A 14,478-nucleotide genomic window follows, 5' to 3' on the forward strand; every position below is an offset into this window, starting at 1 on the left:
TTTGGGGAGAGGGGCGGCGGGGGACAAACTGTAATCACACCCATCATCTGACCACCCCCCCACGACGTGGCTTTTCAGATACAGGGATTTCTTAGCATCTATGTGTTAAAGGGCTGAAGGAGCGTTATCCTCAGGTGGGTTTTATTTCTCTTAACTCAGTGGTATTCTCCCGTGGCTCAAGGGCCTGCCTGTGCTGGCTGAGTGGTGCCCGGCTCTGCAGAAGGGTGTCATACTGAAGGGGTGAAGGTTTTGCCAGACAAACCCCACCCTGCTTTCTGAAAAGGTATTGGAAGAGCAGGGAGGCAGCCCTGTCTCTCTGTGTTCCGTGCTGGCATTCCCCAGCTGAGCTACTTGGTTCCTGTCACACAGAACATTTCTTCATACTGCATACATAGTAACAATATGTGTGTGTTAACATGCGTCTTTCTCCTGCTTTCATCTTCCAAGGACCTTATGTGGCAGATGGAGTGGAAGTCCAGACTGGCAGATCCCCGGGCTCACCATGAGCTTGAGGAAGGGGTAGCGGGAAAAGACAGTAAAGAAAGAAAAGGCTATATTGTCATTTAAAAGCAGGTATTTCAGTGCTGTGCCACAGACTCATAGTGATACAGGCAAAGCATCGGCTCTATAGAGGCACCTGCTGGCTGATAGAAACACATGAAACAACCCCCCCACACACACACCTCCCCCACCAAAAAAAATCTTTGCTTTCGGTAGATCTTAGACCTGTTCGTCCCTTTGTTTATTTTTTAAAGATTTTGTGTCACCCCTTGGTGCAGTATGTGGGGATGGTACCTTTGCCACACTGATCCTGAGGCAGGCTGGAAGATGAGTGACAGGTCTGCCTGAGCAAGGAGCAGCTCCCATCTGGCCCCTCCACTGCCCCAGCTGCAGGTCACGCCCCACACCCCTTGTACCCACAGCCTTCCATCTGGGCGAGGGTAGAAATCCAGCCCAGTTGAAAGCCTGAAGGAGAATATAAACCCTTTCTCCTCAGTGATCATGTTCCTACAGCGGAGTGGTGGGTTTTGTTCAAACATTGCAAAATAATCTCTTTTCCTTTGCTTTTTCTGTAATTTTTTTTACAAATTGTTCTAGAAGGTTTCTGAAGAAACAAATACCCATCCAAAATAACTAGAGTTCCCCATATTTAGGATACAATTGCCAAAAATGTCTTCCAAGAGACAAGGAGAATTCAACCTCCCCCAGGAAAAAGAGGGGATATTTCACTAACTGAAGGTAAAGTGCATTTAAAGTTCCCAGAGGCAGGAACCACTACGACTCTGTCCCAGTTCACTGTGAACAGTTCTGTCTTTATGCCAGGCCTCTGCACTTCAGACCAACGCAAGCAGATTAACTCATTCAATCCTTTTATTTGGTGGAAGGTCTTAGGTGCCTTTTCCCCTCGTGCTAGATGAGTGTTCTATGAATGAAGGTAGCTCTACTGCAAATAATTTCCAATTCTAACACTGCTCTGGATGGACAAAATCCCTCCAGCTGCTGCTTTGAGGGAAGCCCCTCACAGAAACCCCACAGAAAACATTAAATCCATGAGTGGCAAGGGTCAGCCTTATCCCCGTAAAGCTACAATGTACTGTAAATAATGTACAGAACCCAGCTTCTAAAATTACCACTACAGGATTGCTCATCTTGTTTTATATTTCATCTGGATCCTGTGATCTTCCCACCTGCCAACATCCTGTTACCAGGAGAGCAGTGTATGCGAAGTTTGTGCAAATGGTCATGTACTTGCTGAATTCTGGCACCAGCAAGGACATTCATGTGCCTTCCATGTTAACTTTACACCATAATAAATACTGACATTGCTATAGAATCTGCAGTGTTCGTGCTAAGCTCTGCTCACCAAAAAAAGCAAATCTATCTGTGTCCCAGCTAGGCTTCTTTATGAGCCTTGTTACGCTCCCATGTCCATAGCCCCTGAGACAGAAAGCATCAACAGGCAGGATTTTAAATATGGAATACCTAAAAGCACAATCCCCATGTTTAGGAACTTAATGAAAGATGTGTGATTTGCAAAGAGGCAGGGCAATGGCTTATTTGGAGCTGTGAGATGCTGAAAACTTTTAAGAATAACTTAGGACTTCATCTTGCAGATTGAACTCAGTCAATGTTTTGGCATTGACTTCAAAGGGCATAAGATCAAGCCTTATTTAGGGGCTCAAAATACAAAATTAGGAGCCTAAATTTAGGCATCCATATTTTAATACCTTGACCTGTGTTAGTAATACCCTTCATCTAATCCCTCTATTAAAGCCAAAAAGAGACAAATGTCAATAACTTTTTAGTGACTTGCCTAAGAGAACCTGTGGCAAGAAACACATTACCCGCACTTCGTTTATTTTTAATCCCCTCTCTCAGATCCCCAAAATAACAGCCGGAGCAATGTTAGTGGAGGAGCTCAGACTCACTTTGAAATTGGAACAGGAAATGTGAGAAATGTGGACATCAAAAAACAAATTAAACAAAACAATATTTTCTTAGTATTCCATCTTGTGGACAAGTCCAGGGGGATAATCCAAATTAGGAGAGAAGTCAGAGAAACAAAGAGTAATTTTAAGCATTTTAGTGCCAGAGTTATTTCTTAACACACAGCTCACTCACTGATTTCAAATTTAGTCCCTCAGCGCAGAGCATGGAGGACAGAACAAGAAAAATCAACATTTTGGTAAGGCCTTCTAGCAGATACAGAAAAAAGGCCAGAATGGAGTTAAGTCTTGGGAGAAGCAGCCAGGTGAAACAATCCTAAACATCCTGAGGTATTTCAGGTGTTTCTTTCTCTGTAAGAAATCACGGGGACACAAGATGCACTAACCCAGCTATGGCCAAATTGGCTGCAATGGTCACAAAATGGTGAATCAATTAACTGCACGAGTCTTGTGATTATTTTTGTGTTGGTTGCAGCTGTAGGTTTAACAAAAGGTTGCTCCTCTGAGATGCTTTGCCGACGCTCCCTCTGCTGTGATGTAAATAGAATACATGTGATGGGTAAGGGCAGCGCTCAGCTCGGATCTGCAAGCATTAGAGATGCCCATGCACCACCCACTGGCAGTTTCACTTACCTCTGTCACTCAGGAGTTTCCCAAAGATCTTCAGCTCCTCGAAAGAGAGAAAAATGTTCATGAATGCACAGCACCTGACTCATTCCGTCCTCCTGGGTTGATTTTTTCCCTGGACACCTTCCCACAGTCAATAATCACATTATGTTATGAGGAGTTGCATCCCTTTCCTTACCCTTTGTCTCCTGTCACTGACTGGATCTGTGTATCATCCTTTTGCAGTAAGCAGGAGAGGCAGTGCCAAGTGAGTGGAGGTAACAGGACAGGTCCTCAACCACCAGCAGCATTGTTTTAACATCAACACAGAGATCAAGAAACACAAAACAGCTCTTCCTGCCAAAACGACATGTAATGTCAGCTTAAGGGTACAATCATCTTGACCCTGACTTACATTTCCCTGGCTAATAGATCTGGTACGAGTACACACACAGTTTTTGTGATAGTACTTCACCTTACACTTACGTCACATTCCCTGGAGAAGTATCTGATGGGGCAGCCTTACTTATTAAATCATTTCCTGTAGGGGAGAATTCATTTGGGCTCATTTATTATCATTTGTCCTGGAGCTCATATTTTGCATTCTGAGCATAAGAAGTGGGTGTTATTCATGGCTATGGGTCTAAGAACCAAATGCTAATTTCAGGAAAACTGTTCTATTGTCTAAGGTTGATGACTTGATGTTTGTCCCAGGTGCTAGACACATGTTGCTTGCTGAAAGAGATACGGCTCGATCTCAGATTTCGACATTTTGGTAACTACCAAACAAAAATAAAACTAAACTCAAGTATGCTTATCCCTCCCCTGCAAATCAAGTGGCATTTAGCAATATTGACTTGAACAATAAATAAATCTATTCAACAATCAAATCAGAACCACCTCAGTGAGGCACCAAATGAGTACAATAACAGAGACACAGAAGTTGGACAGTCCTCTGCATATACAGTCCTCTGCAAAGACAAGCAAACAGAACTTCAGTCCAGAGGAACCCACAGAGCACCTATTCTGCATTCCAGGGGCCTCCAAGTCCCCCCAGCACCTCTCACCACACTTCAGAGCTGAAGCAAAGGCCAAATACCACAAACATAATTCACCACAGAGAGGGAAGAGGGCAAGGCTCTCTCCAAAGTCCTGGCAGTGGCAGGCTGTGGTTTGCACCAGCTCCCCGCACAACTATCACCACAACTAGCACCAAGGAGAAAGGTAGCAAACCCCAACCAGTAGTGTTGGATGTTCGATCTGATCCAGAAAGAACTCCCTCCTGCCCATAGATCTGACAGTCAGAATCAATTCTGGGGACATGGGGACAGGATCACGAGCACACCTTGCCACAGGTCATGTCTTTTCTCTGGCCTCTCACTCTCCAGTGCTCCCCTAGAAGGAAGAAGCCACAGAAGGCCTTCCACACAGGCATGGTGTCAACAAGTGCTGACCCAACCTCCTCTCATCTGCTTGGTGAGACCTAAAAGTCCCTCTACAATGAAACATAGGGCATGTGTGGAGGTATAACTTCCCTGGAGTGAAAAGCTAGAGGGCAGCTACTGGCTATTTGTGGTTCCCTATCCCAGGGTACCAGAGGGACATGAAATGTATATGTACCAAAACAATACCCACGCCTCTTCCCCAGTAATTAGGGCCTGAGGTAGGGAATCTCCCCAAACACCACTTCCCCACAGGTGACTGTAGATCTCCTTGCACCATTTCCTCCTTCCACCCCCTTTCCCACAAGTAATATGTGATCATCCCATTTTCACCTCCACAAATGACCTGGGACCTGATCTCTTCAGGAAATCCTGCCTACTCAATTGTGTGGGCTATAAAACCCAACCAAAGGATGCTCCAATACAATCTGCAGCTGGATGCCAGTTAAATTTTCATACTTAGGCTAGATTATTATCTGATGTGTAAACCACAAACCATATATACAATTGCAAGGCTTCCATCTCAGAGGTATATTAGTGTCTGGCTCTATACGCTAAAAACATGCAATTTTAAAAAAATAACAGACCCTACAAATTGTTTTGGATAAATGGAAATTTTATAACTCTTTTCAATTGCAGTTTACACAAGATTGTATTTCAGTTTTGTGAGGATCTTAAGTAGAACATATTGAATACAGTTCAGTGAGCAATTTCATGAAAGCATGTTAAGTTGGTCAAAGCAGGGGAGTTTTCTGAAATTCCTTCTGCCTTTGGACTCCGCAGATGCCCACACACCTTGGTGGCTGTCTGCCCAGAACCACACCTTCACAGCCCAAAAAAGGTTGGGCAGTACCCCAACTAATTAAAAATCAAAATAAGGGCAAATAGTCTATTAGAAGGCTCCTAATTTCTCCAGCTCTCAGTCTCCTGGGGGAGCTCTTCTCAGCTCTGGAACTGAAATGCAGGGTGTACAGCATTTCTTGAGACAAGAAGCTGAGAGAGAACCTTCCTCATCCTTGGGCAAACTCATCGGCCTCCTCCTTGCTAATTATAATTTCCCAAATTCTTTTTTCCTCTTAGCATTTCAAAACTGAGTTCTGAAGCCAAATCTTGGAGGAAGGAACTTTGGTCTGAAACAGCTTTAACTTGAGACAACAATTCACTAGTGTCAGTTCTGGGAAAACTTCACTGACACCAGTAGGACAAAATGTAGCTGAGGCTTAGAATGCCTGAGATGTCAGAAAGGCCTCCTTTCTTACAAGTACAATATTCATAAATAAAACTACTTTTGAAGAAGATTGGCAAAATCTGAATTGGGTAATAGTTTTTCTGATGTCACCAATTCACAGAAAGGTCAATATTAAAAGCCCAAATGATTTAAAACAAAAACCATAGAGACATCTACTCGTACAAATGCCATCCATCAACAAAATTAAGTTCAAACACATGATCAGTTTCATCATTTCCAGCTTATTTTCTGCTCATCTGAAAAGAAGTGATTTTTCTGGAACTAAAATATAGGTCAAAGAGCATAGCTTTTGACATCTATAATTTGATGGAGAAGTTGCTTTTCAGTATTATCTGTATTCTCAAATATACAGTATTAACTCTTTTAAAGGCCAATGGACAGAGGAAGGGATGTGAGTTTGTAAATCACCAGTGAATCTAAAGTATTGTCTCTATCCAGATAGCTGAAAACACAGTGCAGGCTTAACCCCTCCCCTTCCCGGACATTTCACAAGTGTTGAGTTATGGGTGGACAAGCATCCATCTGTACTTGTGTCACAGGACAGCACAGGACCAAGAGGCCAGTGCTCCAAACCTGCACAGGGCAGTGCTCTCTTGTCATTGCAATGTGAGGCAGCTGCAGTCATGAAAGAGCAAGCACTTCCCTAGCACAGGAAAATCCATAGCCCTTGCTCCAAAACCATTTGCTTTGAAGCACCTTACAGTTTGTCTTTGCTGAAAGTGACTCCTAAACCAGCTCTTACAGGAATGCATTTATATGTGGAGAGCCCCTGTCCCAAGCCAACCAGCTTGCCCATTCAAGAGAAGCAGGCCAGTTAGAATAAAGTTTCCCTCACCCTTTACAAACAGCAGCATGCTGTTTCTTTCAATCTCCTTTTCTCATTTACACTCTCAGAAGCTGCAAAAGCACCAAAACACCCTCTCTACCCTGAACCTAATAAATGTTTAAATCACTTTACCTTTTAATGCTCACGACCCTGAAGCTTGGATGGCAAAAAGCCATCCTGCCCATCCAAAATACCTTTATGCCACAGCTGGAGTTGTGTGCCATTAGTTCTGGGAAGGTTCATTTTTATGTCTCCCAGTGCCATGTGCAGTGCTGTTCTGGGGCCCCAGGACACACCTGACACTGGGACAAGACAACTATTCTCTGAGGCAACATCCCAGGTACAGTCACTGGCCAGGGACCAGGGCTGTCAGCAAAACAACTTTTGCTTTACTCAACATCAGCCCAGTTAGCTGAAATAACATGAGCTGAATTCCGTTTTCAAAGAAAATGATTGCACAAACCAGTGCTATCTGGGAAAACAAATAATTAAGCAAACGAAGCCAGGCAGGAAACTCAGTGCAAGAATAAGTGTGTTTCATGGAGCACCATGGCTAGCTAGCTAGCCTGGCTCTGGAGATCAGCAGTCCTGTCTCTGACACATCTGCTCACTCTCCCCTTTGCACACTGACACATTTCACTGCACTACACTTGGGGAGTTTGCTTTGATCTTTTGTGGTTCTCAGCAGAAGGACCGTGCAGTGGGGAATGGCTCCAGCTGCAAAGCCCTGCTGAAGCACCATTTGGGCCTGTGATTTAGCTGGCCTTCTCTGCTTGAGAGAAAGGCAGCTTTAAAGTCCTTGAGGGGAAGAGGTGAATTCTAGAAGAGAAATAGCTTGTTCCGTACTTCAGTTCTTTCCCTGTTGAACATACCTGCTGTGCATGTACCCTTGTTCCTTCCCTTTCTAAGCTGAAGAGAGGTCTCAGCACACATGACTGGGCTGAGCAGAGTGCATGATGAGAGGCTGATGCAGAGCTTGTTAGAGGAGGTGCTGGTAGAAGGTCTGCAGTCCTTCACCCATGGGGGAAAACGGTGCCTGGAGAATTCCATGGAAAGAGGACAACCTTTCAGTTCACTATGCACCTTTGATGCAATAGGAGACACTGAGAAGCCCAAGGGCCACCATCTTGAAGAATGAAGTGGTTGCCAAGGGAGTTGCCTTCTTTAAGAACATGCATTCTTGACCCAGGTGCAGGCCATGTGCAGGCTGGCCTCACTGCTGGACAGCATCCTGTGTGACAGAGAGCTGAGGCTGGTGGCTGGGGGCTCATGCCAGGTTTCAGTCAAAAGCACTTGCTTTTCATTTTGTTCCAGACCAAGCAGTGTAAATGAAAGAACTGCATCAGCCAGTGCCAATTTCATCCAGTCAAAAGTTTGGCAAATTAGTACAAGTCAAAATTCATTAAGCAGCTGCTGAGGTTGTCTGGGCTGGCTGCATTTTTCTCCAACAATGTGCACATGTGCTTCAGAGAGCAGCTATTGGGTCAGCTACCTGTTCTTCCACATCCAGGACTCATTCTGGCAAGAGGAGGACTGAGAGGGTCATGCTGGTACTGCTCACCTGGTGTCCCACTTCTGTATCTGAACATCTGGAGAATGAAGGCCTCTGATGGGGACATCACTAAGGCAGGCTCCCAGTGCAGCAGTGATCTCCTCCCCTGGAGGCAGAAACCAGACAAGATGTGGGCCACATGGATGTCCCTGAACCCTGATGGACAACATTTAGATGGAGGCACCCAAGCACACAGCTGGAGCCAGCCAGCACAGCACCTCTGTTCCTTCTTTCAGAAGATGGGCTGTGCTCTGTCCTTGTAGACACTTTAGGGACAGTCACCTGCTGGCAAACAGAAAAAAGCTGTCCAGGGTGGTTTATTGCTGGCTGCTTCTGTCCTGAAGGCACCAAAGCATGTCCAGCTCCAAAGCACTGCAGGATTAAGACCAAAACAGTCACCTGCATCCCAGAAGATTGGTACATACTTTACTCTGACCACCACTGGTCATGCCGAGGCTAACATGGAAGGTGACCCCACAAAGAGTTGCACACATCTCTGCTGGCAGAACGGAGGTAGAGTGGGATAGAAAGGGTCAGGATGGACCTTCCAAAATACTTTCCTCCAGAGGAGATTCATTCCCTATTATTATTCTGCACTAGAGCAAGAACTAGTAACACCAGAACTGAAAATTAATTATTGATTAGTTAAGACTGAAACGAGCGTGACTCAATGTGATTTGTTACAGGCAAACAGAATAAAGTCCAAACTGCTCATATACAAACCTGAAGGTTTAAAAAGGCCAGTGTTCAAAGTGGAAAACAGTTCAGCTTTGAGCTAAATAAGATGGGAGAGAAACTCAAACAGAAAAAATGGAATAGTTAGGAAACTGAATATTTTTATTAGTGCTGAAATATCATAATTGAGAAAGAGGGGTGGTTTGGAGGGAAAATAAAGCAATAATTAAATATGTAGATGTTGGTCTCTGTATGGATTTGTATATATGTAGATATGGGGGGAAGAGAGAAACTAGTAGCAATAATTAATGTCATTTAATTGATTGCAACTGGATAAAATTGACATGGGGAGAAAAAGCACATGAAGGTATCTGTGAATAGGAGATTTAAGGGTAGTAAGACTGCTTTTTTAAGCAGAGTAAAACCAAAGGATATAAAAAATAGTTCTAGACAATTACTTTGGGATACTACTGGTGAAATAATTATCTTATAATGATACAGGGAACAGCTGTAGCCAACAAATATGGCTGTTGGGAGTTTGGACTGTGATGACACATATTTTCTTCCCAAAAAAGGCTGTGGAGTTTTTTACAAATGTAACAGAAGCAAAAGAAACCTGAAGGCAGTGATTTAGATTGAACACACACAAACACCCCAATTTGTAAAGCACTAAAAAGTGTGTTAGGAGAAAGTTATGAGGGGCTTTGATAAGTTTGGGAAAACAGATTTCATATGCCTAGAAATAGGGTGGCACTGTACCAACATTACCATGAATAAAACAAGAATGTTGGGTGGCACTGCAGCAAAATACCCAGAGACCTGGTGAGGCCTCTGGGTATTCCTGAGCTTTTCAGTTAGGAAGAACTAATTCAAGGGGACAGTATAATTTGCATCAGTGTGTCTAGATATACAGAAAATGGACCAACTTGGTATGATGACAGCTTTTATCAGTGAGATTATAAGTTTGCTTGACAGAGGTTAAAGGGTTATTGTAATTTATTTAACTTCTTCAGGCCATTTTAGTTCATGCCATAGAATGATAGAAAATATGTATGAATCTTATTAAAAGGATTAAGAAGTGGATAACTAGTAGGTTATGGGAAGTGATGCTGTAGGAGAAGAGTCACTGATAGTTGGTGCTTTTGACCCACCTCATTCAAATCTAACTCAAAAATGTGTACAAAATGATTCCTATTGAAGTCTGAAGATAGTGTAAAGATGGAATTATTAAGTGGATGTCTTTGGTGCAGAACAATACACATTGCATGGGCTCATGCACACATGATGCATTTTAATGCAGAAGTGTATGACTCAGCTGTAGCAGAAAGGAGGACTCCTCCTGCCAGAAAGGGATTTCTAACCAAGCAAGCCAGAACTCTGAAGAGGACTTGGAGGCCATGGAAGTATCTGCCAGAGTGAAATACAGTGTCAAGGGTAATAGGATCCTGGGCTGCAAAACAGGAACTATTAAACAGGAAAAGGGAGGTTGCATTATGCCAGCCTTTAGTGCCAAGAAAACTGCTGCTGGGATCATGGCATGGGCAGGGAGGAGTCAGGAGGGTGCTGAGAAGAGCCAGAGGATGACTGCAGCACTGAAAAAGATGCCATGGAGAAGGGTTGCCATGATGTAGCCTGTTTTTGGATGAAAGAGAAGGTCATGGGTGATTTGGTAATGGCATATAAGAGATTTCCACTGGAGACAGGAGTGCAACAACAAGGTTCTCCTTGGTTTACCAGTTACAAATATTGAAAGAGCCAATGGGAGGAGACAATGCAAGGAAATCTTGAAGATTAGAAATGAGGCAAAAATACAACTGAGGACAATTACAAGAAGCTCTGGTGCACTTTCTGAAAACTGGAAACCTTTCTAGACAGTTTTCTAGAAAGGAGCATGTTTCTCTATAAGTGAAACAGGGACAAACTCAGGAAGTTTCTTTGTCAGGTGTTATTCAAATCAGATGAGATGGTCACCAGAGTCCCTTCTGACCTATGCTTCTTGATCTATTATAGAAGTTGTATTCTGTAGCTGTATTTGTGGCTTGCTCTGATTGCAATAGGGATTCACACCTACTTGCTGGTCAGTCAGTGCTGTTCCTTTGCATCCAGTAGCAATTCCCTTCCTGACAGCCTCTTTTCCTTCTTCACTGCTGTCACCAGAAGCTGTGACATCGCCTTCCCTCTTGCTTTCCACAAGGTTCAAACTCTCACAGGCCACTCCTGGCTCTCCACCGCTCCATTCCCGTCCTGCCGTCTCCAGGTCTCCACATTCCTCCAGCCCTACTCCTACTGTTCAGTCCCAAGGGATGTCTCTGGAAGAAGACCCTGCAGCCCCTGGGAAGATGCCCGTGTCTCTCTCCAGCTCCAGCGAGCAGCTGTGAGCTGCCTCTCGCTCGAGTCACGGGTGGCTAAAGGCACCTTCTGAGCAGGTAAAGCAGCTCCCGGGACCATCAGCTTGCCCAGGTCATGCTGCAGCGTTATGGGAGAGCGGGGAAGGGACGCGGGGCAGACAGGCTGGGGTGTCGGGCCCGGCATTCACCCCCTGGCAGGGCGTTCGGAGGGCTGGCAGCGTTCCTGGCCCGAGGAGCGGAGCTGCCTCTCCGCGCTGCGCACACTCCCCCCTGCTGGCGGCAGCGGCCGGGAGCTCGCAGCAGCCGGACCCATCGCCGCTCCAGCCGCGCCTTCTGCTCCCCGCTCTGAGGGCAACAGGTCACAGTGACATCCACTCCCTGCCTTGCAGGTATGTGGGGTTAAATGTCCCTCACCCACGTGTTTCCACAGGGCATGGGTTTCAGTCTGGAGGAGGGGAGCAATGAGTGCCCCTTTTCAGCTGATGCTACAAATTGTAAATGCCCGTGAAAACACAGGCACCCGAGCCAAGGGAGTCTCTGCCCGCAAATGCCACCATGGGAAAGGCCTGACAGCACCAAAGGAGGCCCATTGGGCAGGTGTGTGAACAGGAATATCATTAACACCTTGCATCACTCACAGCTGGAAGTGCAATCCCATTACCTGTGCCCTCTGACAGGATGGTCATAACCCCAGCAGAAAGAGATTGCTAAAAATTAACTTATTAGCATTGCTGTTGATGTTGTTGTTCCCAAGAAGCTTGATAGAGGACTCAAAGGAATGGCCTGTCCCCTCCTGACAGCCATCCTCTGAAGACAGGACTTTTCTGCTGAAGATAGGGATTAAGGAGAAAAATGAGTAAAGATTTCCGTTTCTGAGATAGCTGGTAATAATTAACATGCAGCTAATGGAGGGGCATGTTAGTTGAGCTTTCCAGGGAATGTATTCTAGCTGAAAGAAGATAGAAAAATTCCAGAGTGAAATGCAACTGGCCTTGCACCTCATATTTCCTGTGGTCCCCAGATCCCATCAGGCCATTAGAAGGCCTGATCCTGAGCACACTGAAGCTACTCTGAGCATTTTGTTTGTGTGTAGAGAACCTTGTGGCAAGGCTGCAAAACTCCAGAGATGAAAAACAGGATTATTACGCCAGCTGGAGAAAGCTGAGGCTTGAGAAACCCATGGGATAACCCCATCTCTCTGGCAATATCTTTCTGCCACAATAAGACTGTAACTCTTGCTGAAGTTCCCCCTCTACCCCAAGCGACTCTCTCTTTCAGAATTTGGTTCATGAGGAAAAATGCATCCCAGGCTTTGGCACAAAAGGACCCTGGTATGCCTACCAGCACGACAGGCCAGTGTGTGACCTGCTCTGTGGGCTGCACATCTCCACAAAACCACTCTGAATAAAGCAGTAAGGGAGCACAGACCTTGCTGTAAAAGAGACAGAACAGCCCCACCAGCAATAGGTTAAACTTTTAGTGTATCTCTGAACCTATCTGGTAAGGAATCCAGCACTGATTTCCTCTGTGGTAGAACATTTCTCACACTGTTTACCCACAAAACACTACCAGTTTTCAAGCAGGGAAGTGAAGAGCAACTTTTCCCAACAACTGGGACTAGGCACATTTATATACAAAGAGTAAAAAACACCACCAGTTTGTGTTATTGTTTACTATTGCATATGCAGCAGGAATAGCTCAAGATACTTCAAGAAAAAATAGTCATACAAACATATAGATTCTAGTGTATTTATGAGTGAGGAAGGACAGATAAGGTGGTGTAGGAAGGAAAGAAAATGAGAAATTTTGCCTAAGGCAGTTGAGAGGTTGAGGAAGGCATGAATTTGAATGAGAAAGTTTTGAACATCAGATAATCTCCAAAGAATATTAGTATTTCTCCTCTCCTTCATAAACACAGAACAGGGGAAGGGGAAAAAACGTGCTGAAATCTTAACTCACATTACAGCATATAAAAAAAAGTCTCACTCCATGCAATTACTTGCAGCTCTGTGCAGGCAAAGACTCACATGGGAGAGGGGACTGAAGGACCATGAGTAATCACAAACCCCAATCTCCAGTAATTACCATCCAACCTTTAAACAAAAAGTCTTCACAATTTGCCAACCATAAGCATAATTCTATCGTCCTTGCTCCTGGGTCCCTTGGCTCACAGTTGCAAGAGCACTCAAGCAGAACGCCAGGTTATAATTGTGATAGCTGGTGGAGACAAAGAGAAAGTCCACCAGGGAAAGATAAATATTGTTCTATAAAGATCACCAACCAAATCTACTCAAATTCCAGAAGATAAGAATTGTTAATAATTTCCTGCTCAAAGTGGCCAGCCCTGGCCTCTTCTGCAACCTCTTGTTCCCATGAAGCTAACATTTTTGAATAATATTTTTTAAAAAAATTATCCAAAACTAAAGCAGTTTTCCTCTGGGTAAAACTTCTGTCCCTGATTTAGCCAATGTTGGCTTTAGGCCATCAGACTTTTTTCTTCTGTAGTGGGTCATACAGTGCATTTGGAGAAATCTATATCTGAAATGCTCAATCATTTTATTTTAAACAAAACACAGTTTCTATCCACCTACAAAAGATATAAGTATTCAGTAAGTAAAAGTGACCCATTCATCTTACCAAAGTGAAAACTTATTCAGATGTCCCTGAAGAACAAAATTGCAATAAATGAATTTTGAAGTAAACTTTAAGGGCTGATGAAACACTTTGACTGCAAATATGCAGAATCACTCTCTGGAAAAGTTATCCAGTGGACTCCTGCACTTTCAGACCCTCTCTCAAACTCCAATAGTTGGAAGTTTATAACTCTGGTGTTATTTTCAAGTGTTTCCAAGACCCTTTTTGTTTGGTAATGTATTCTCTTCAGTCAGAGAAAATAATTTGCAAGAGCTGCTTTCTGGCTCTTCCGGTTCAGCAGAGCAGCTGCAGAAGTGATTTTCCTCCTAAGAAGACCTGTAAACTCTCTGCCTCCCAGAGCAGAGAAAACAGGACCAATCATTACTAAAACAGCACTGTGTCATGGTCTGCAAAATATCTGTAGCTGTGACCACTCCTTAATGTCAGAGCTGAGGTGCCTGGGCTTGCTTTGTGCTTCTTACTCCCAAAACTCCCACCCAGGGCACTTCCCTCTGTGCTATCCCCACAGGAGCCATCCAGCTGTGTGAGACAAAACTGGTTCTGCTCACCAGAAATGTGGCATTTTGCTTATTGCCACGCACCAGGGAGAGCTGGGAACCAGATCCAAGGGAGGGCTTGCGCGGTGGGCATTGGAGGTCACTAAGTTATGACTTTATTTGTAAACATGAGAAAACTTCA

Source organism: Melospiza georgiana, chromosome 3, assembly GCF_028018845.1.
Source record: "Melospiza georgiana isolate bMelGeo1 chromosome 3, bMelGeo1.pri, whole genome shotgun sequence".
In the NCBI taxonomy this organism is placed as follows: domain Eukaryota; kingdom Metazoa; phylum Chordata; class Aves; order Passeriformes; family Passerellidae; genus Melospiza; species Melospiza georgiana.